We start from the raw sequence: 23,419 nt of genomic DNA, 5'->3' as shown, positions 1-23,419 counted from the left end.
GTGGGACTCATCTCACTTAACTTTTCCCTTGCAAAACATTTATGCTGCAAAGCTGACTGTTTTGTCTCTGTAGTATAGAGCGAGTGCTGTAGAGTGGGGGGCGGGACACCCACACACCTCTCACGGCTGCTCCTGCAGCTTGCCTTAGACACTTAGGCAAGCATGGGACAAATTCTCCTCCCGTCATTGATTGTCTCTAGTTAACTCTGGCTGGGTACATGACATTTATCATGGGTTTGCTTGTCTAAACAGTAGCGACTAGGGCCTGTCCTGATGGTTCCCATGCTAATGAGGCAGGAAACCTTTGGGGCATCTGAAGAGGCAGACACCTAAGCATAGTCCCATCCTTGGGTACTAAACCCAGGTGAGATGAGTGGCCCCTCGCCCCATTCCACATGACTGGAGTGACTCCCCTACAGGCTGTTTGAGGTGTAAGAAGAGATCTTGTGTGCATTGCAACTGTATCTCTGTGTGCAACTTCAGCCACCACAGTAAAGCAGCAGTCACTTCACAAAAAAATGCCGTGGATGTTTCAAAACCATACAGCAGTATTATACAAGGATTTTGGACCACTGTAGAATTACTGCAGAGGAATTGGCTTTATTTCCAGCCTAGATGATTTCAGGTCACACTCATGTCAACCCATCCACTTTGTCTCTTTTTCCCACAGATGGGGTGCACCTATGATACCGTATGTCCAGCTTTGCTTCATGCGTCACAGGGTTTGGCTGTGCTCAGCCTGGCCTGCCCTTGGGCCCGTGAGATGTGTCTCACTGTGGTGGCAGGACCCAGATGGTGCCAACAGGCCAATGCCTCTCCTCTTCCTCCCTTTTCCCTGGAGGAATATCATCAAATCCATGTTTCTGGGTTGGGAAGCTCACTCAGGTGACCTCATATGCAGGTTTTGGTGGTCTTGGAGAAACAAAGCATTATCTTATCCACCTTAGAGCTGAGGGTTCTTCAAAGCACATGAAGCCCATTCCCATGTCATAGGCAAGATGTGCAGGTTCACAAAGAGACAGGACAGTTCAACCACTGAGAGGGATGGTGCAGTCCCCCTTGTCCCCCTTTCTCTGTTAGGAGAGGACTGTGTCATGATGCCAGTGCACGGAAAGCAGGGTTCACCCCTTAGCAGTTCACCTTTTCTTGCCTGTAAAGAAGACAGGCTGAGCAAATTTCATTTCTGGATTGCAAAGGGAATGATGATGATCTTTTAAGAGAGAAGCCACCATGGCACGTACATTTTTCCATGTCAACAGGGTTATCAATTCTTCTGCTCCTGAGCAAGATGCTTCCTGGGTTTTCTCTCATTTGTGTTTCTGACAGCAGTTTGTCTGTCTTTTCCTTTCATAGTTAGCAAAATCTTTCTCCCAGGGAAAGTCAGAAATCCTAGCCCTGACTGACAAAAAGATGAAAGAAATTTTGGTATCTGGATGTCTACAATTCTCGGTGAGGTCTCTTAAATCTTTATAATTTAAAATCCCTAGAGCTGTTCTCAGAGAGGCATAGACATCTGGTTAATCTCATCCTCAGGACTTTTGATTTCCCATAACAAGTGATTTTTTGTGGGAATCCTACAGCCTCGGCAGACAGTCGGCTGTACGTCACGAGCGGTCCTAGGTCAGGCCGGCTCACCCATCCTTCCTTCTCCTATTTCTTTCTTTTCCACTGAAGAAAGTTGAAAGTATTTGTGTGTACTCTTTATGTGGCTGTCTCTTTGTAACCACGTATTTTTCAGAGGAAAGTCAGTCTCTCTCTTCTTTTCATTGGAAATCCAATGGGATATATCCCTAAATACCAAATCAAATCAAATTTCTTGTTAATTGAAGGTGGGCTTTGTGTTATATTTATTGGCTAGTTTATATTTCAACTTCTGCTAGCCTCCAATTCTTCCAGTCCAGAACTGAAAATACAATATTGTACATCACTGGGAAGGAACTGGGGGCTCTGCCTCCACCTCAGGAAGCAAGTTATTTCACTTTTGTGAGTAGCTCAGATAGCATAAACAGAATATATCGTAGAGTGAGAAGCAAAATGCTCTGCCAAATAACCCAAATTAGGTAAAAGGAGTGATCTGTGCCTTCTGTATTTGTGGAGCTGGCTTGTATCTCCTTAAAAAATAATGTAAATGGTAATCCTTTCTTTGAAAGCTCAGCATGATCAATCCTGTTGGTATTAGCAGTCCTCGTTCAGTATGTTTCTGATCAAGAACTCAATGCAAGATAAGTAGTAAACAGTAATTTTGTAACTTGGAGTTTTGTGAAGCTGTGCAACTGATTTATTTCCAAAGGAGGTATTGTAGTGGCTTTGTTGCTTTCTCAGTAGAGGTTTCCACTGAACAAAACTCAATTTTAAGAAGCTATGAAAGACTTCCATTAAGCCTAAATTGAACAATATACCAGTAGAGCACGTACTTCATAAAAGCAGCTATATGGATGTAAAATCAGTTGTCTGTATTCTCACTTGAAATCTTTTCTCCATAATGCTTTCATTTCTGAAGTGTGTAAAATACTTCATTTTAAAAGATATTTACTAGTATTATCTGCTTTATTTGAACAAAACTATATGGCAAAATATTTCAGTTGTTATTATTCTCATGTGTGCTAGGGAAACTGGACTAGAATAAATTATTATTATGAGAGTGCATAAATGATTTGGAAACCATACAGAGAACATAGTTCTCAATGATACACTATTAAGTGCAGTTCTGCGAGTGTTTTCTCTTGTTCTAGTACTATTTGGCATTCTCACTGACAGCTTAGATGAACGGTTAGAAACTATGCTTAATAAATTCATAGAGCAGAACAAGCATGTTGGAAGCAAGGCAGATGAAGATGACCTTGATAAAGAAGTGGAGTAGCCTAGAAAATATTCAGCTTTCCAGCAGTTAAATTAGAGCAAATGCAGAACTGTACATAGAGCTTGACATAATCAGCAGCACATAAATACAGATGGAAAACAACTGGCCAAGCAGCAGTTCTGCAGAACAGACCCGGTGTCGTGATGATCCCAGGCTGAACATGCACCAGTGATGTTGTGCTGCTGCAAATAAGGCCAGTGCCATTGTGGGCTATAGGAAGGGGAGTAATAAAGCATAAAATATAATTATTTTGCTCTACTCAGCACTGATAATGTCTCAGTGGACAAGCTTTACCCATTTGTGGGAAATGCAGCTCAGATAGGATCCAATGAGAGCAAACTGGGCTCAAAGATACAAAACACATGGGCCTTCAAGGAAAGGTTGAAGGGTTGTTTAGTCTAGAAATGAGAGGAGTAAAGGAAGACATGACGGCAGCCTTCGTGTAGCGGTAGATGACTCTAAAGAGGATGGGATTTAGCTGCCGTATATGCTGCCCATACAGGAAAGCAATAATAAGCTTAGATCTAAACAAGGATGATTTAACATAAGCATCAGAAAAAAAATGGCAAGGAAAAGTGGAGCCCTGGAATACGTTGTTTAGGAGGAATTCATGGAAATTTCAGCCTTGGCTTTAAAAATATGTTAGACAAACATCAGCAGGCATGGCACAGGTCAGCGATGAGTGAAGAGATCTCTCAGACTACCTATTAGACCTATTCCTTTAGTGATTTCTGTCTGTGTGATAATGATAAGAATAATAATTATGCATGCAAGGAGTACTTTGGATATCTCCACAAAATTTCAGGCTATGTAACAAAACCCTTAATATTAGTTCTGGAATTTATTGTATGACTTCTGTATTTACATTAGATTGGAGGAATTATACTTTTTCTAATTTTGCCTGTGTTGATATTGATTGAAAATTACTAGGGTCTGATGGCTTTGTGAATTGTCTTTGTGAAATAAATAAGTGAATATAGTCAGATACCTGTGGTAAGATAAAGGGCAATCGATACTAGCCATAAGAAAGTTTGGTCTTTAGTCTATTTATAGTCTGTGGAAAAAAAGGTGGATACCTTCTAGAGATTACCACAAAAGTGGGTGAAACACCTGCCAGAAGTACCTCTGCCTCTCTTTCTACCTGTTCTGCAGCAAATATATATTGGAGGCATATTCTTGGTCTTTCCTTTTCTCAGTTTGTGATACTAAAAATTTGCTTTTCAGAGAACCAAAGTGCCTGGACTTCACAGAGGACTATCTGGAAAAATTGTAATTGGCAAGCAATCAGAGTAGATAATCTAGTGGTCTTTTGTGACTCTGTTCTGTGAAGGCATTTATGAAGGATTTATAGTTGTTTTGATTAATAGATGTTATCAATACATAATGGACACGACCAATACGCATTAGAGGTAGTTCTACACCAAACTTACATAAACCACTCATTAATCTGTTGGATTCTTACTTGTTAATCCTCTAAATTGTTTACACTGTATCTTGTATACAGTGTGTGTGAGAGACAATACAGCAATTTTAGCTTTCTAAAGCTCTAAAAAATAAGTCTTTACAGAGATAATATTCTAATGATGATTTTAAAGGACTAAGCTACTGGACACTGAAAGAGAAAATTAATAATATTTTAAAAATAATGGTATGTTTAATCCTGGATGATAATTCAGGAACCATGCAGTATGAAACATCTTTCTCCCTCGTAAGCATCCTGTAGCTAACAGAGAGACTGTAAACTTTATCCCAAATCTGTTATTTATGAAACATTTGCTAGGTTAAAAAAAAAAAAAAAAAAAGTCTCATTTATAGGGCTTTTTAAAAATTGGAATTACGCTCCAGCAACCAGTGATGACTAGTTATTGTTCCTTTTGTCAACAGGCAAGATGAAGGAGGTTCTGGCAGCTTACCATGTCCCGGGCTCTGCAGAGTTAAGCGAGAAGTGCGCCCATGTTCTAGTGTGCATCACATCGCATCTTGGGTCTGAAGTGCCAGAAGGATCCCAGCGCTGCAGACTGAGACGGCTCTGAGCACCTCAGTACCCTGTTTCTGACAGAACCCAGGGATGGCAAACTTACATACCAGTATTACCTGTCTGGGGCAGGTTTAATTTTATAAATTAAAACCATAAACTCTATGAGTTTCTAGACCATATTTGTGCTGTTGATGATGATCTGCTCAGATGAACAGTTTTGCGTCCATCGGAGAGACAGGTTCTTCTGCTGGACCAGAAGATGTCATTGGACTGTATATTGTAACTAAAACCATTTGTAGCATCTCCTAGTGCAAATAAATGAAGAACAGGTTGCAAGAAAATCCTGTAGGGAATAAGACATGCTTTGTTTTGATCTACAAATTTTAAAAAATGTTTTGTTTTTCTAAAGATAACCACTTTTACATAACACTATGTGTGCAGTCTATGTGCAGCTCTTCACTGTGGCTATCTATATTCCAGAGATGATGAATTCCTTGTGAGACACCTGAACCTTTTTAGATTTGTGATGAATCCTTAAATTATGAGAGTACCATGAAAAACTAGAAGGGAAAAGTTACAGAGCTTTTATTTGACTAGATGTCTCCAATTGCTTCCTGTTAGTGTCCTGAAAGGAGGAGGAAAGCGCAGGAAGTAGAAATGAAATACAAAATAATACATTGAATTTCTTTTTTGGGATATGCACCTATCCAAATGTGTGTTTGAGCTAATAGCCAAGGCAAGAGAAACAGCTAAGTTAGCTGAGCCCTCATATGAAAGGTCTGCATTTTTGGGCAGTATTTGCTAATTTTGTCTCTTGAATAGCTATAGAAAAGAAGGAATATGTATATGCCCCACCATATGTGAAAAGGACATACTTACCATTTATTTATTTTTGCTCTTTCAAAAATTAAAGTGCCAGTTATTTGGAATGCTGTAGTCTGTGGTCTCTTTACATTTGTTTAGTGAGATCTTTTCAGCAAGATCATTCCCATTATGGTGTAACTGCATGGTGACCACAGCTTTGGGCCTGTATAATAAAGATCTAAATTGAAAATTTTGTTTCTCATCGTTTTCTCTACTTTTATGTTGTATCTACAAGACTTTGATTAGAATCCTGCTTATTGCTGATCACTGTTTAGAAGAAAACTTGGCAAAAAATGTTAGAGAGGAAGGTATTTGTATGGTTTGACCTTGTTCTTTGTATCATTATTTACAACAGATTAAAGGGCAGAGGGATACAAAAAGTTAGCAATAGTGATGCTTAAATTCAATTTGCACACAAGGCCCCAGGGCAATAAGGAGATCAGGCTCTTCACATCCTGGATTTAAGGCCATCCTAAAGTATTTGACATCTGGTCTCTATTAATTAATAATCCAGGAAAGGTATGGGAGAAAAAAGCTGCAGAAAAGATGAATCTAAGCTGGCTTTGATTTGCTCTGGGTGATATATTGGATTCAACATATGTACATCAAAGTTTTAAAGCCATTTAGACTCTTTTTCTCTCGTCCTTATTTTCTTCTTCAAAGACAAATTTTTAAACTGTAAAAATGTTCTTCATGTAGCAATTAAGTTTGTGTGAGCAAAGACTGCACACTGCACTTCAAAAATGAATGTGGTCCTGACAAAGCTACCCTAGCCGTGCTGCATTAACAGTCAGGGCTTTGTTCCGTTGACGCTATGATTAGCTTATAGCAAACATCTGAGTTCATGCCCACAGAGCATCCCTGACCTTTGAGACCTTCTAGTCAGGCACCGCTGTTATCCTGCATCTTACGTAGTTGCATACGGATGGCAGAGTGCTTACCACTGTGAAGTCCATACCAGTGCCTTCAAGCATGAATGAGGGCAGACAGCAGTGTCTCGGTGCAGTTTCCTGATCACTTGAAGCTAATGTAAAGTTGTGCTCCTGCTCACAAGGGGCAGTCCTGGCTTCCCCTTCTGCCCCACTCACACCCTCCCATTGCCTCCCTTGAAAAGCTGCACACCTATGAGGCTTCCTGGTCTGACTGAAAACATGCCCGTGTAAAAGTTTAGCTCTTGTGCCAGCTCTGACATCAGGGAGAGGGTGAGAACAAACACCTTTTTATCAGTAGTTTAGTTTCAGGTTGGCTTATGCCGATGGAGGAACCATGCCTTCAGATCCCTCTATCAATTAACGAATCTTATTACCTAAATTTTCTGTTTAAGCACATTGCTTTCTTATAGCTAAAAAGTAGTCCTTGATTCAGTAACACTGCAAAGAAAATGAAGCACTGGAAATTAGTTAAATGCGTAGAAAAAAATAATAACCTTTAAAATTGCCTGTGCAATGGCAGTGTTTGAAGTGCAAGAAAAATACATTGCCATGAAAGAAATACATTCTTGCCATTCAAATTACTCTGAAGACCAAAACTTTTTCAGAAAAACAGAAGTGAAAGCAGTGTGCCATAGCAGTACCAGGGTGCTGTAAGCCTCCTCTGCTAGCAAATCTTAATGAGGTATATGCTCAGTATGTGGCCAGCTGGACCCACCAGAACTGTAGATGCTTGAGCTTGACCATGACACCATTTGAATTTGAATGTCAAAACGATTTGCCCCAAGAGCAGGGCCTGTTTTAGGGAAATGGCTTTTTGTTTGTGTAGTACCAGTATTGGGAGTGCTGCTGGAAGTTTAACTGTCCTGTTGGGTGAACTTTTCTGATGAGATGTGTGACAAGTTGTCCATCTGTTGAAGAAGTGGTTAAAAAAACAAAGCACAACAAAATAGACAAACCTCCCGGCACTTTGGTAAGGGCAGAGGTTGGAGCTTTTTGTTCTTTGGATGAATCCCCCTTTGAGAAGCCTCCCCATGCTTTTCCTCGGCATCTGGACAAGCCCTTCTTTGTGAAGGGACATGAATATGGAGAGACCTGCAGTGCACCCGTCTCTTCAGTCAGCTTCAAAGGAAAGTTTCAAAAGTAATTTTCTAGCAACTTTAAACATCTGAATCAGGGCAACTGCTGGCTCTACAAACAGTATTAGCTGACTTTGATGACTTGGAGCAATTCAGTATTTGCACAATTAGAACAAATACTTAGTGTGGACTATGTGGCTTAGCAGGCAAGAGTGTTGGTTTTGCTGACTGAATGCAATATGTGAATATGTAGTTCACATTCAAATAAGATAGTCGTAAGTCATTTCCTTAGCAGACAATAATCCATTCCAAGAATAAGAACATCTGTTCAGGGCCTAGACCTCAAATAAATAGTAGGTTTAGAGAGAGGTCTTTTGTCCACCGTTGTTTGGGTATTAGAAATAGTTTGACTCTTCAGGTCACAGCTTGGATTTAGGTGACAATGTGTGTGCATGTCTCTGCTACAGCTGACCACACCAAATCTTACCTGCAACTGCAGTTCTGTTCCTATTGCCAGTCTGAATTGCTGTGATAGCACAGGCTTTTGCAAATACCAGCTTGCTTTAGATTGCTTACAGTTACATTCCCTTGGTTTTGAACTATGTGTGTATGTATATGCTGCTGTTAATTCATACTGTTCATACAAGGCAAATCCCAACAGCTGGCTATCGAATTGTCAATTATTTGTTAGTTATCACTCAAAAAAGCTCAAGTTTTTGAGAAACTTTGACCATATTTCATAAGCAATTATCTATCTTACTTTTTACATTCTCGGTTGCAACCTTCATGTAGAAATCTCCAAATACTTGTCAAATACCAAGTAAGGGAGTCTCTCAGAAGTTTCCAGGGCATCTACATTTTATTCTAATGCATTAAGTAGATAAAACTTTAAGTCACTGCTAAGTAACTTCACTCATTTCACAAGAAGTCGCTGCACTGCAATCAAGAGTAAATAAAACTAATGATAACCTTGTAAGGAAGCCAACATCTTAAAAAGGTATTAGCATGGTTTTTCTCACTCCCTGTTGTGTTTACCTTCTATGCAAAGAGAACTCCTCTGTCAGCAGCTTCACTTCAGCTTCTCCAAAAGCTCTGTACTCGTTCTCTCTCCATTTTGCAAGAAATGAATAGGTTATATTTCTCCATATGATAACCTTAACTGCCTTCTGGAAATCTCTGTGAAGGGTTATCTTCATACTTTGTTGTGGGCTAGTCTTTGGCCAGTTTCAAGGCTGTCTTCTCTGACTTGGCTGGCGCATTTCCTCCTAACAATAAAAGATGTTCTTGAGGTCAAGTCTGGTTTTGAAGTGAGTCTTTGCAGATTAAGTCAGAGGGAGAGTGTATGCTCCTGGATACATTATGAAGCAGAGTTTCTGTGGTGTGTCACTGGGCTTTGCACAAGGCCCTCCATAGGTGGGGATGTGCAGCCACTGAGTGTCACATATGAGTTGCAGACAGTGAAATACTATCAGTTATGAGTTTATTTCACAGATGTTGTCACTGTTTTCTTAAACCTCAGGGCAGGGCTGGAAGTTTAAGTGATGGGCAGCATTAACACCAGTCATGAAGTCTGATAGCAATTCTGACTGGGAAAACCCCATCCGTACAAAGAACTTCCCTTGCTATTACTTTGGTTAAAATGGTAGCAAGGCACTCTCTCATAAACAAACTTACATAATGAACTGGTGAAGTCAGAAAATTGCAAAGCAGCACTGAAAATGGAGAATGTGCTGTTCACACCAGTTCTGCTTTTCACAAAGGCTCCCTATTGCCAGCACAGAACTTAAAAGACTTCCTACCGTTTTGTTACTACCACTAAGAATAAGCAGAAAACAGTTTGATCAACTTCAAAAGGAAAACTAATGTAAAAAAAAGTTACCACCTTCCAGTTTACAGAGAAACAGGTAGATTCAGCATTAAACAACTGAATTAAATGTTCCTGACTAGAATCAGGGGGCAGCAGTTGCTGCTGGCTGCAGAAGCTGTGCCCTGCCTGACCATCCTGCGGGGACCTGCAGCCAGAGCTGCTGTGAGGCAGAAGGCACTGCCCACCCAGGGCCCTGCAGGGCACATTTTATGGCAGATGAGCTTTGGCAAGAGAGGAAAAGCTTTTCCTAGCTCTCTGTTTCTCCTGGGGACAGCACAGCCGTCATAGTGGTAACAGGCAATGAATGGGAACTGCACTGAAGCTAGATGTCTGGTGATATGCTGACAATTTAAAAGCAATAATTAATTATTGTACTGAATTCTCAAGGAGCGTGGTGAATTCACTGTCAGTGGGAATACTTAATTTGAGCTTTATAACCATTCACAGGGTGCTCATGTCCAGTGCAGACAGAAGCATTGTGCTTGACAGGGGGACTGTTGCTGATGTGCTCTGTGGAGGATCGGAAAGACCTCAGACCTGTTGATCAGAATGACCTTGAGCTCTCTGTTACCTAATTCCAGACACCTTTCACAGCTACTACACTCACTTTACTCTAGTAATCACTTCATGTGTATGCACTTGAGGGTTCATGCTCTATCTCCATGGGAAGTTGGAAGTGTAGAGCTCTCACCATCAGTGGATGTCAGAAAAATGGCAACATCAGTTGCACCTGTAGTAGACAGCCAAATACGATATTTTCCTTGAAATCCCAAATAGGTAAGTTGAGACTGAACAAAATAAAGCCCCTGACTCTTATTTAGGCACAAAGCTTCCTATTAAATCCAGTTAAACTGGAAAATTAGAAACTAGACATTCTAAACTGTGTCACCTGTCACCTTCAGTAAAATTTTGGAAGCTAGTCAAAATCAGAAGAGTGTTTACTTGTTTGTGTACAGGATGATTTCTTTTGAAAAACAGCCAAAAATATAGGTGTGATCCAGATCCAATTCTTATTACAAAAGTGCTATAAAACATTTTGGTTAGTCTTGCTTTTGCTGCATCATTGAGGTGTCTTGTGCGACAGAGTTGGATGGTTTCTGGAATTACTCTCCCAATAGCCTTCTTTATAGCAGATTTTATCTGGTGGATTTCTAATCAATAACCTCCATGAGGCCCAGACTAGGATCTGCTGTTTGGTTTCTTTTGGTTTTGTTTTGTTCTTATTGTTTGTCAACAAAAGAACTGCAAAATAAAAGTCAGAACATAAAAGTGAGTCCAGGTAAGATAAGGCAGAGACCTTCACAGTTTCCATCTGGGAGACCCTGTCTGATGCCACATGTATCCCCCCACCCCCCAGCAGTGGGTATATTAAACAACTGATTAGTGCTGTTCTGAGTTTTCTCTGATGAAAGCCCTGCCCTGCACAAAATCATACTTTGTGCTACATGGCCGTTGTGAGGTGCTAAGCACCTTGGCTTTCTTTAGCTTGGGTAGGAACTGAAGAACTTGGAGACCTGAAGGAATAGGCTCTCTGAAGAAATCAAACCACAAGTTGGCAGAGATGGGACCTGTCATTTATGTTTGCTGAAAGAGCACAGCAGGGGAAGCAGGAGAGGCCTCTTGCATAAGTAAAACTATCCCCACAGAGTTTGAACAATTATTGTCATCTGTATCTGGAAGACACTCAAAGAAAATAAAACTTCTTTTTCTTTTTTTCTTTTTTTTTTTTTTTCTGTTTTAGTGTGTGTATTTTGTGCATCAGACAGTGCTTTTTCCATGGGCATTCTCACAGCTTCCCTGTGTTTACCATAGTGACAGTGTAAGAGAAAGACTTGTTAGCATAGCCTTGAAATTGTCATCTTTTCTCCACTCAGTATTTCAGCTTAACTTCACACAACTGATTTCAAGTACTGTTACAATAAGACGAACATGGAATTTACTTAGCTGTTAAGGTAATCTCCAAAGAGAAGGATATTCATTCCTATTCCAGCTCCATATCTCAGGCAGTTTTACAATCAGCTTCTGCATGGAGTACTGGAGCAGTGATTCATCATTAAGGGCAATCCATCCTATCCCATCTCCAGGACAGAACATTAGATTTCCCAAACATCACAGTTTATAAAATACAGCCAGTGATGAGGCTCCAATTTTTGTCCTGTCACTGTTTTTTTCTGTTTGTTTTTAAGATTTTCCAGCCCAGACACAGTGATTTTTAAAATTCTTTATTCATAGACATAAATTCAGGAGCTCCAAAAGCATTAAACAACATATATTGGGTGATGAATCAAAGCGGTCTTGGAAAGCATCATGTGCTGTGGCGGAGGCAATCAGTAGGAGAACATATATATATAGCAAATTGGTTATGTAATGAATTGCTTTACAGGTCCTGGGCCCTTCTTGTATGTAATCACTTAGTTATCTTTTCCTGTAACAGTACAGAGTATGTGCCTACACTGTTTTGTAAGATATGTTTGTGCTAAGAAGTACAGACTGAATTCCTGTAATGCAATCACATCTTGAAGTCCACGGCAAAACTTCCACAAACTTCTGTGGGACCAAGGTTTGGTTCAGGATAGTAAACACGTTATCAGCACACAGCAGAGAAACAAACTGCTATGCAGAAAAATCAGTTCTTTGCCACATATGGAAGCTCTTGTCTACATCATGATGACATCCCTGTGTAACTGAACTTCCTGCAAGCCAGTGTAGACATAGAAATCCAAGGGAGAAAAGAGTGTCCTGTATGATGAAGATACCCATGTCATGTGAGTCTGTTCAGTAACATAGCAGGTTCTTTCCATAGTCAAATCAAGGGGAATCAATTAGTCCTAAATATTCAAGGCTAGCAACAACTGAACCCAAAATAAACAAGAAGCAAGCATAGAAATACAGAATGGCACAATGCTTTTTTTCTGAAATAATGCTATATCTAATCTTTCAAAAACCCAAAAGGAAAGTTCAGTTACCATCTTAAATAAGTATCTAGCAGTTCCTGGGGCACACTAGACCCAGTAAGAGCTGTCTTGTTCCTAAGGTTCCTGGTCTTTAGTAAAGAAAGATGTAAAATCATGGAAACACATGAAGACCAGCTGAAAGATTAAGCCTCTTAAGGAGCAGTAGCACTTCAAATGATAAATGCTGCCATTAGGGTTTGGAAAGGCAACTTCAAAGTCAGTGGCATGTTTACCTGGCTTGGTCCCCTGTAGGTCTATCATCCTCTCCTTGCTGTATTTCTATATGTGCACAGGAAAGGTAAAACCATGCTCTGAGTCATGATCATGCAATGAAGTTGAAGTCAATGACCAGTTCTGCTTCATTAAAACTATAATGAGTGTTGTTGATCCTGGAAATGTTGGTCACTGCTTTGTGGCAAAGCTGTGTACATCCTTAAAGAGCAACTGGCTACAGCAGAGCCCGTGTGAGTGTGTGGCCACCTTTGATCTTTTGATGCACACTCCTAGCAGAACAGCTGCCATGTTCCAGGGTTAGTCAAGGAGGAACATCTGAGGTCAGAGCTCCAGCAGCACAGCAAAACGTTTTGATGTAGACAGCTGGGAAGTGTGGGTCATACAACTTCCAAATGCAGATGAATAGGGCCTTGTAATAAAGCTTAATTTCAGTCTTAGGCTTTTCAGATTACTAAACTGCATGAAAAATACAGATTCTTTGCTGTTCCCTTTGTTAACACGTGTCCAGTTACATATAATTCCAGCCAGCCTAACTCTTTTCATCCATCTTCTTAGAAAGTCCACGTTGTTAAGACCCATTTCATATTTATTTCAGAATATCTTTTTAAGTATCACACATGCTTTACGTTCTTACGGGTGAGGACTGTCATTCAGGTTTAAGTGCAGCACTCTGCCACGTTTGGCACTTGGGATCCACAAGGTCTTTCCAGCTCAGCTGGTGGTCCCCTGCCCCGGTCAGTGGCAGGGTGGTGGAGCGCATCTTTCTCTCCCAGCCACAGCACTTGCCACCCTTTCCGCCGCGGTCCGCCCCCCGCCGGGCCCAGGAGCAGGCGACATGTCCCCATGGGTTTGACAAGAACTGAAGGGCTGAAGCAGAACCCGGGAGCTGGGTCGTTGCCACTGCAGATTCCAGACGGGAGGGACCTTTGGCAGCGTTCCTCGGTCTCCGCATGAAGGCAAAGGGAGCCAATTACTAGCTAAATGAAATTATAAATTCAGTCGAAGTTTAGACAAGACAGAGCAACCGATTGCATTCCTTGGGAAACTTGAATAAAAACACCTCTCAAAAGAGCTCTTACTCAAAAGCAAGGGCTGTTTTCCCAAGTACATGTTCCTTCTGGCCGATGTAAATCCAGTGCATTTTTTTCCCTCCCGTGCGCTGTTAAATATTTTCATCCTTTTTTTTTTTTCCCCGCAGCTACCACGGGAGGGAGCCCTTGGCCAGCCGCTGCCGCCGCCCGGGGCCGGGGCTGGGGTCGGGGTCGCCTCCGCCCGGGTAATCAGGGGATGCCCGGGGAAATTGCGGCCTGAAGGGGTTCTTCTCGGTCATTTCTATCCGTCTTCGCAAAGCTGTGCTTTCCCACTCGAAACTGTTTCGAATAAACGAGAAAAATACCGTCTGGGGAGGAGGGGTGGGTTTCCTGACCAGTTTTGTGCTTCAGAGGGCTGGGGTTGACACAGGCAGCTTGACTACCTTTGTGCTCCTGTCCGATCAACTTTTCCCCTATTATCTGAGGAAGCCTTTCATGCAGCAACAGGGAGAAAAAGAAAATGTTGAAGGAATAAACAGAAAAATGTCATTTTGAGTCTGGGCCTATATTTTACAGCCCATTCCATCATTACTTTCATGGGAAATGACATATTTTCCTGCAGTGACCATTATCAGATTTATTGCAGAAATTTTCTACATTCCTCAGGATTCAGCTGCAGTTGAGCCCATCTGCAGGCTGCCCAGCGGAAAGAAAACACCCGCACATGTCTCTGCACACTGAAGCTGGGCCTGGGGATTAGCAGCTCACTGAGAGATCAGCTTTTATGTCTGGGCTCTGGGCTGTTCGCAGCACTTGCTGCTTCAACCAGCCTTTGTGGCTGGCCATGGAGGAATGGCTCAATGCAGAGGCCAAGCAAAAAAGCTGGTAAACTAGTCCCCAGCTTTCCATAGACATACCTGGGAGCCCTGTCAGCTGGCTTCAAGCTCCATCTCGAATTTAGGAGTCAAAAACTGACAGGGGAGCTTGCTGGTGTGAGCACAGCAACAAAGGTTCTTTCTAGCAGGACAGTTTAGCCCAAGCAGAGCTGTGCACAAAAAGGGCTCCTACCATTTCCATTGCCTCTGAGCGACATGGCCAGAACTGACTTGGCATCGTGCTGTGCAGATGTAGCTTGACCAAAGATCCTGTTTTGACCATGGATCTTCATATGGCAAGAAAGTGAAATGTAGCTGGCCAGTAAAGAGTTGAAATGACCTTTGGGGTGTTTTGTAAAGGAAGTCTGAGAAGGGATGCGAAGCCAAAGCCTTCACCCATCAGCTCTCTGAGATGCCACAAAATTATGCTGTGGTTACAGATTGCACGCTTATGGGGCATCTGAGAATGAGCAAAGATGTTCCCTGAAGGAAGGGCTATGGATGTGTATAGAGAACTTTTATTGTGTCCTTACTGTTTGTATGAAGAGTCAGAGGTGGGGAGCTGGGAGAGGAGTTACGGTATGCAGCTGTTTGCACTGGAAAAGGGAAAAGCAACCACATCTCATCTTCACACAGCCTGAGGACCTTCATGCTTGGAGAAGTAGAAATCATGTGAATATTCAAACTTGGGCAGGCTGTAATGTGAGCAGTGAAAAAGTGCTGCAGTCAGGCAGAGACAGGAATGTAGGTCCCTGGCATACTGGTTAGCAACTGTCTGTGTTTTCAGGCAAGATTCAATCCAAAGATGGATTGAAATAACAGACCTACCAATTTGATCGTAGCAGGAGATGAGAAAGACACAGAAAAGCAGATGAGATCTGTCATAACTCAGTCAAACTAGAAGGGAATACTGACATCTCCTCCATCAGGTGGGGTGTTTATTGTCCCAGATAAAAAGCTTTTACCTTTGGCACTAAACCTGAAAGACCCAGAAACACCAATCTGCTGAAGCCAAGGCAGCTAAGCCTAGGTTAAACAGCTAGCAGAAATGCCTAGTTGGAGCAGAGGTGTCAGCCAGGGTAGTAATACTCATGCACTTGGACAGATTTGCCTTTTCTTCCATTTAATCAGTGGCTCTGTCTGCTTTGCTTTGTGTTCCTCAGCAGCTGTAACACTCACTGTCCACACTGAGCAGCGAGAGACAGACAAAGGTGTGAGAAATACAGTGGTCTCCCTCGTGCCTTAGCAAGAACAAGACCTTGCCTCATCTCGTGTTCCTTCCTCTTTTCCCTCTTCAACACACTTCTCTTTCCAGCCTATTGCACCATCTTCTTCTGGCAGGCTCCTGCTCCTCCATCTTTATGCCCGATCCCCACATTTAAAGCTTTTTGAATTTAAATTTGCCTTCCCCTCTCTCCAGAAACAGCTTTTCTCCATCCCCTCATTTGTGGGCCTGTCGGTGAACTCCAAGAAGGATTCACGAGTATGGATTCTTTGCTTGCTTTCCATAGCTCTTGTACAACTAGATGGCTTTCAGAATACACTTGTATTGTGCTCAGTGTAAAAAAACCCATCTCTTTGATCAGTGAAAACAGAGCCTCTGTGACTGCCAGGCCAGCTCTGTGGCTTTTATTGCGTTTCATAGCAGAGGGATGGCTGCAAGCAGATAGACAAGAAGGCAGGTTCAACGGATTTTCAGCTGTGAAAATATATCAGCAGTCTCCCTCAAGCCCAGGAAGATTGAGGACAGCCACAAAGCAAGTTCTCTTCACATGGATGAAACCTCTCAAGCTCCCTAGAGCTCAGCCTGGCAGTGTGGGAGCACCCTATGGGTAGGGGTTTCCTTTTACCTGATCCACATCTACTTTTGCAGGCCCAGCACTGGTCTGAAACTGGTGGCCCCAGCATGGCTGTGCCTCACCAAGCTCCACATGGACTTTCTTGAAGGCTTTTTGTCATCAGAAGGTACCCACAGCCCCCATCCAGGCAGAAGGAAAGCATTACACACGTCATTAACAGACCATGTTTACACAGAAAAAATAAAATTCCTCTAAGAACGTGACGTATGCACACAGGGAGGTCAGTTGCCTTTTTTAAAACACAGTGACACACTTAAAGGGTGCCAGATTCTGCAGCTCTTACATGGTATGCAAACGGTGAATTTTTTTATACTTTTCAACATTTGCCTGTGTCTGATTTTAATTAAAAACAGATTGAGAAGCTGGGAGGAAAAAAATTTAAAAAGCAACCAGAATTAGGAATTACAAAGCCAAACCCTCTGACAATTGTCGCTGCTTGGGGTTACAACATATGCAGAAGACGGCAAAACCGCTGTCAGTGAATCACTGTGGAATGCGTTGATTTGTTTAACTCCTCAGGAGTCGTGACATGACTCATTCCCAACCTGGAGACCAAAGGGAGGTTTTGAAGGGAAAATGTCGGATAAAGGAGGCTCCTTGCAAAAGAACAAGGACAGTTTTAATTCTAGCCTTTGAGATCTGAGTCATTAACACTCTGCAACGTGATTGCAAAACATGGCTGTCCCCATTTGGTAACATCGGGTGCTCGTGTTTAGTGGCGCAAACTGGCTACATGTGGGCTGGACAAGGCTGAGTTGGACCTTATTTCTGTCACTGAAAAGTGCTTTCTAATATTTGGATGTGTTTTTTTCATACAGTTTTGAAAACCCAGTTTTGAAATCAGTGTGACTAATTTAGAGTCCTAAAGCCGTTAGGTGCTGTAAAAGATATTACTCAAAAGGCAGCATCCTTCTTTTCCAGTGGAGATTTTTGAAATGTAAAAGCATTGCATCTGATTCACATGGGAAAAGAAATTTTGACCGTATGAGTCACTTCAGTCTTTGGATACTTAACAAAATGTACGGTGTGATTTGATGCATGACTAACGCGTTTGTGTACTTAAGAGTCTGTGGATGCTAATGGAAGTTACAGAGCGATATCTAGAAAAGAAGACACTTCAGAGTATACTGGTTCATTAACTTTCATCTATACATAATCAGCTGCTGGTTTATAGTTCTAAAAAATTCCTTAATGCTCTGTATGTTTTAGGACTGTATTTTAAAAGTCCCCCACAGCAGGTCTTTGTTTAAACATCCCACTCATCTACCATTAACCATCTCATTGTATTTTTTTTCAGTTCATTTGCAAAGCCTGCGCTCGATCTAATTAACACAGATTTTGTTGCTTGCTGGGAGCTTCCCTTCTCTGACCTGTGGCTCCCAAATATGTTCACGAGAAATTACAGCCTCCTTTTGTTAATAGCATTTGCAAAGTGACCTTTATTCTCTCTGGACACCTTCATTATTCACAGGTAGTTACTAAGTAACCCGTACAAATGCTAGAGGCGGTGCATCTCCTATTAAGAGTTGCACTCTCTGCCTATTCAGCATCGGTGTGTGGGACCGAGGGCCTGAACCCTCTGGTATTGGTTCTACCCTTTGTTTGAAAAGGATGCTCACGAACCAAACTTCTTGAAACTTTTTAATTAACAGGGATTTTCTAATGACAAGCCGGGCTTGCAATTGCAAGAAAAAAATGTAGAGAAAAGTCCTTATGTTCACCATTCTCTTTAACCAGCTGTTTACAAGAAATAAGTGAAATATATTTCTCGATGGACTTTTTTTTATTTTCTCTAATCAGCACATGATCTATATTCCCACTGTTTTTTCTTTCTAATGGATGAAATTAATTAAAAATTACTCGGAAAAAGAGGTGAATTTTTTTTTTTTTTAAATTTCAGGTAAAACTGAAGCTGAAGTTTTTAATAATTTAAATAAAACAATTAGTTGCATTTTTAATTAATGCAACCATGAAAATAAGTATTAAGTAATTTCAATCCATTCTAACTGTGGCTTTCCATTGTGAGAATTCGTACTAAGAATTGCTCATGTTCAACTTAGTGAAACTTTGTGAATATTTCATTTACAGCTGGTAGCAGGCTGAAACACATTGCTATTAAATTTTCTTATTCTTTGAATAAGCGTTTATCACTAATATTTAAGATTTTTTTAATACATTTTTCAGGTCTCTGATGTATATTCTCTTGACTTCTTTCCTTTCCCGCTTTTGGCTGTGGTTTGCACAGGCACTGTCATGATGTTTGAACACCCATCACATTGCTTTGGCACTGCACTGTAATGAGGTATGCATGCAGAATGGACAAGAAATGAATTCTGAGCTCTGTGTTCAAGCTCATCTCAGTTGATATAAGTAACATTATCTTTGCCTCATCCTTCTGCTGTTAGTACTGAGCAGAGTCATCACAGCATGAAGGAGCCAGGAGAACCAAAAATACCTTCTGACTCTCTCTTGGGTCAAATATAGTCACCCCAGTCCTGTGATGAATTTAAAGCAGTCCCAGTAGTAATGCCAGGCAATGACTCCAGTACCTAATTCTGCACCTAACAGAGAAATGGTGTAACAGAAAAAGAAACTTTCAACCTGTCTGCCCCAAGACAGAAAGCATTTTCAAGGATCTGACCCAAAAGAAAGGACTGAGGGCTCTCTGTCAAGTCTGCAGTGCTGTGCCCATGGCATGAAAAGTCCCTTCTCAGCCAGTGATGACCCGTTTAGGTGGTCAGCATTAACACATTAGCAGAAGGATTTGCTAGCCACTATTACTTGAGCCAGTCAAAAACTTTTGCCTGTCGATCTGTCTGCCTTTAAACAAGAATGAAGTCCAAATGCATGTAACAAAGGAGACACTGAGCCCATCCTCTTCTGAAAACACGTGCTATGAACACAGACCCTGTGTCAGCCCTTAGCGCTGTCCTAGTGCTAAACCCTCCTTTGTAACATTGCAAAAAACCTTTCTTTTCACATTCGTCATGCTATTATAATTGTTCCTCCATGGAGTAGCACTGGAACATTGCCCTTCCTTTCCCAGAAACAGTACAGATCTGTACATTGGTGTTGCAACTGCATCAGTCATAAATTGGCTGCTAGGCAGTGTTACAAATGCCAGGTGTATTGTAGTATTTTTCGCCTACAAGGCAGTGCAATTATCAAGCACCAATTTGGAATTATTCTGTTTCCCCACGAGAGGTGACATTGGTGCTATTCTGCACTCGTCAGGATTTCAACATTACCTTGGCTTCTGCCAGCAGCTGCTCAGTGCTGTGCCTTGCAAGGCCGCCGACTCCTGCGGCATGCATGGGAGGGCTGACGGTGGCTGCAGGTCCTGCTGAGATCAAGCTCTGTAACAGCGATGTCAAACTGCTGAACCTAATTGAAGGGGAAGACGTGTTGATTTAGAAGCAGTGCAGACAGTGTTGCATTTTCAAGGAGCTCTTAAGCACCGAGTCCTTTGGGAGCCAGCTGTGGAGCTGTGGTCTGGATGCAGGCCCTGGCATACTGCAGACGTTGAATAGGGATAGGTTTACTTCGAGCTAATATATCTTTACCCCTGGTAAAAGTTCCAGCAAATATTTGTTTTGTGTTTATTTTATTGCGAATGTGTTTTGGGAAAGCAAGTTTATTCATGTGTCCGTGCTCTGGCTTTACTTGACATCTTGACTGGTGGTTTTCATTTTCCTTAAACTGACCCTTAAACTGACCCTTAAACTGACAAACTGTACTGTTTGAAATAAATGGACAAAAAAAGGCAGAAGTGTGTGTCGAGAAAAGAAGGGAGAAATTGTGGTTGGTTCAGTGAGGTGGCAAAGCCTGTCTGAGATGAAGGGAACCTCTTACTGCTGCACCAGTTCTGCTGGATAGACACAATAGCGTTTGATATTGAGAAGCCTCGTGAGCAAATTTGAGCTATCAGCCTACAGACTTTCTGGCAACAGGGTTTCTTTTTTCCTGAAAGCAGTCTGGTGTCTGATATCTGCAACTAGCTGCTGTGACTGTACTCTGTCCTGTTTCTGATTTAAAAATATACCACTTGCCACCCCATGGACCGAGGGCAGGAGCTGACGATGCTCACAGTATATCTTGCTATCAGACTGGACAGTCACCCCAAGTGCTCAGGGGACACCTCTGTTTCCATGAACATTAATTTATTTGCAGTGGTCAGGACTGCCAAGTAGCAGGTCAGAGGGAATGCCATTGCAGTAGTGCTTTTGTGGGTTTTCTCTGGTCTGTGTTTCACCTTGGTTAAAATGAAGGGCAACATTTTGTCAAAGGACACAACTGCATTTCACGCCAGACATCTGAGTAACTATAGCAGAGTGACACATGGTGACAAGCATTAAAGTCCAGACAGGAGATCATAGTGATGAGCTTTCCATCTTGCAAAAGAAACCTCGGTGGGCTATCCTGTCACCATAGGCTGACCAGTTGTCACAACAACTCTTTGTTTTTCAGGCAAAGGTATTTAAGAAAATCAAATCTCATGTCCTTACTGTGGACTGATACAGAAGCAGAAGTACTTCCCCTGCATGTAATCCTAAAGTGTGTCACTATGTGATGTAGAGCCACCCCATTACTCACTTTGTGAACCTTGCAAAATTTTGGACTTTTGGTGTATGACTCATTCATCATAACTCTAAGTCTGTTCTAGCACAGGCAGAGGGTATGTGAGAGGCTAATGGAAAACCAGAGCTTTTAATTGTCAAGGTTTAAAATGCAGGGTCAAAAGGTGCTGCCAATGGTGAAAGATTGTATTTGTATCATCATGCCAGTATGATGATCCATCAGTGCTGGGGCATGTGGGATACCTGTGTGACAGCATTCACAAAGTCATACATCAAGTTATGAGCACACACAGGTGCCTTTGGAAAAATGGCTTTTGAAAAGCTCTTTTTCCCCTGGCGAATGGATCACTGTAGATAAAAAAAATAGGTAAAGAAAATAGGATGGAGTAGTGTAAAATTGGAAAAAGTACTGCATAGCATGTTCAGGGTGATGGTTTATAGTGCAGCAGGTAGACAAACACCTCTCCCTGATCTTCTCCTTTCTCATTCACTGTTACAGTGCTGTGGCATGGTAAGAAGCTGGAACAACCTGGTCATTTCTACATTTTTTTCAAAATAATAGAACTGTACTTCTCAGGAAAAGCAAGTCAGTCAAGCAGAATTTTGTCAAAAGCAAATGTTACTGTTTGGGGAAAAAGAATTTAGCTTTGTGTTAGGCTCTAGAGTCTTAAGGGGAGAGAAAAGCCAGTGTTCATTTTTAATTTCTTCCACTTTCAACCTGAAAGAATGGTGAAAAAAGCGGGTCAATGTGTATGTCCTGGGGAAGCCAGCCCGAGGGGATCTTATTAGCTCCTGTTCAGAAGATATAAACAGCCAAGGCAGAGGAAGAGTGTATGAACATCACACCAGTGAAGTCCACAAGAACAATGCCAGAAGGACCTGAGATCATTCTGGCCAGCTTGACATTTACTTGCTTCCAGCTCCCGTTTTAAATGATGTTACTGAGAACATGGATTTAAAAAGCATTCTGAAACCAAGGGAGTCAAACAATTAAAAAATTACATATAGCAAGTGCAATGTGAGAAGCCCAGCGACTAAGTAGTGAAATTGTCTCACCACAAAACCAAAGCTAGCCACTTGAGCCTTGATAGCTGTTAAAGGTTTCCCCAGTGGGCCCTGATGTGGGTATCTGGGCCACCAGCGGTAGGCAGATACAATGCTTTGGCAGTAACAGTTTCTTTTGTTTCATGAGCTACAAAAACTGTTCCTTGACCACAAGGGTCTGGAAAACAGATAGGTGAGGGTGGACATCTGTTTCTTACAGTGTGTAAAATGTGTCTCCATAAAACTTACAGCCTCTATTTGTTCTCCTGCCATGTTCTCCTGCCAAACCTCCAAACTTCTGGATGTTTGGAAACCCCAGTTTGCATATGCACTTCTGATACTGTGAATCCCAACATGGAGCTGCTCCTGATACAAATAAAATGAGCATAGAACTGATCGTTATTCTTACGCCAAATACTGCAAGGTCAGTGTCTGTGAATGAGTCCCATTTTCTTGCATATCCTATGCAACAGCCAGACTGTCCCAGTGATCCAGACTGATCAAGGAGCATTAATTTGAACTTCCTGAGAATGCAGCCCACCAAACAATAGAAATGTCAGTAACTGCAGAATTTTTATCAGTCCAATATATAATAGCAACAGATAACTGTTTCAAATAACAACTATGGGCTAAAATAGTTATACACCTGGTCTGTTACTGCACCTTATAGACTTTTCCTCATAATTTGTTGACAACTTGAGTTGTCAACAACAACAGATGGTCTTCGGACTTTACATGATAGTATTTGGTAAAGACTGTATCAATGAAGGGCTACTAAATTGCAGAATCATAACAATTTATCGCTCTCACATTGTCTTGACTCTTCTCTACCATTTGCTAATCCATCACTACTCTTTACATCCTAGTCCTTTCTGTTGCTGCAAATGATCCCTGTCTAAAAATATAGGAAGAGGCCAAGTTAATGTTTTCCTTCATTTGATCGCTACTCTTCTGAATGTGATTTTTCTCTTTCAGTGGGTGGTTCTGTAGCATCAAATTTAGGCTGATGAAATATGTATACACATAACATCATGAGCTCGTTCCTAGTGGTAGGACCCAGAGACCTAAGCAGGTTACAGGGCCTTTTATATCTAGGTCATCAGTGTGCAAATAAGTAGGTCAGTAAGGACTGGAAGTAGGTTACCCATTTGTTATGTGGGGTGAGGGGTGCCGATCCACTTCTTGGGTTCACTTCCAGTGAATAATAAAATAGCATCCCAACTGACACTGACATTGACTGGTGTCGCCTCTGGCAATCTCCAGAGAGA

The 23,419-nt window shown here is 41.7% G+C and overlaps 1 protein-coding gene across 2 annotated transcripts in view; it reads left to right on the top strand.

Annotated features, from left to right (window-relative positions):
* SCAF8 (SR-related CTD associated factor 8) overlaps positions 1-23,419 on the top strand; it is a 165,394-nt gene that overhangs the window by 94,386 nt on the left and 47,589 nt on the right. The window contains exon 21 of one of the 2 annotated variants that reach the window (XM_026845628.1): positions 4,745-5,872. The exons of the other annotated variant lie outside the window; for it this stretch is intronic. The gene's annotated coding sequence lies outside the window, so the exon portion shown is untranslated. Of the gene's footprint in view, positions 1-4,744; positions 5,873-23,419 lie in introns of those variants that run through there. 2 annotated transcript variants of the gene reach the window in all.

Source organism: Athene cunicularia (genome assembly GCF_003259725.1).
Source record: "Athene cunicularia isolate RWA chromosome 3 unlocalized genomic scaffold, athCun1 chr3_part1, whole genome shotgun sequence".
NCBI classification, from domain to species: Eukaryota; Metazoa; Chordata; class Aves; order Strigiformes; family Strigidae; genus Athene; species Athene cunicularia.
The sequence above is the reverse complement of the archived record's forward strand: the minus strand, read 5'-3'. Positions and strand labels throughout refer to the sequence as shown.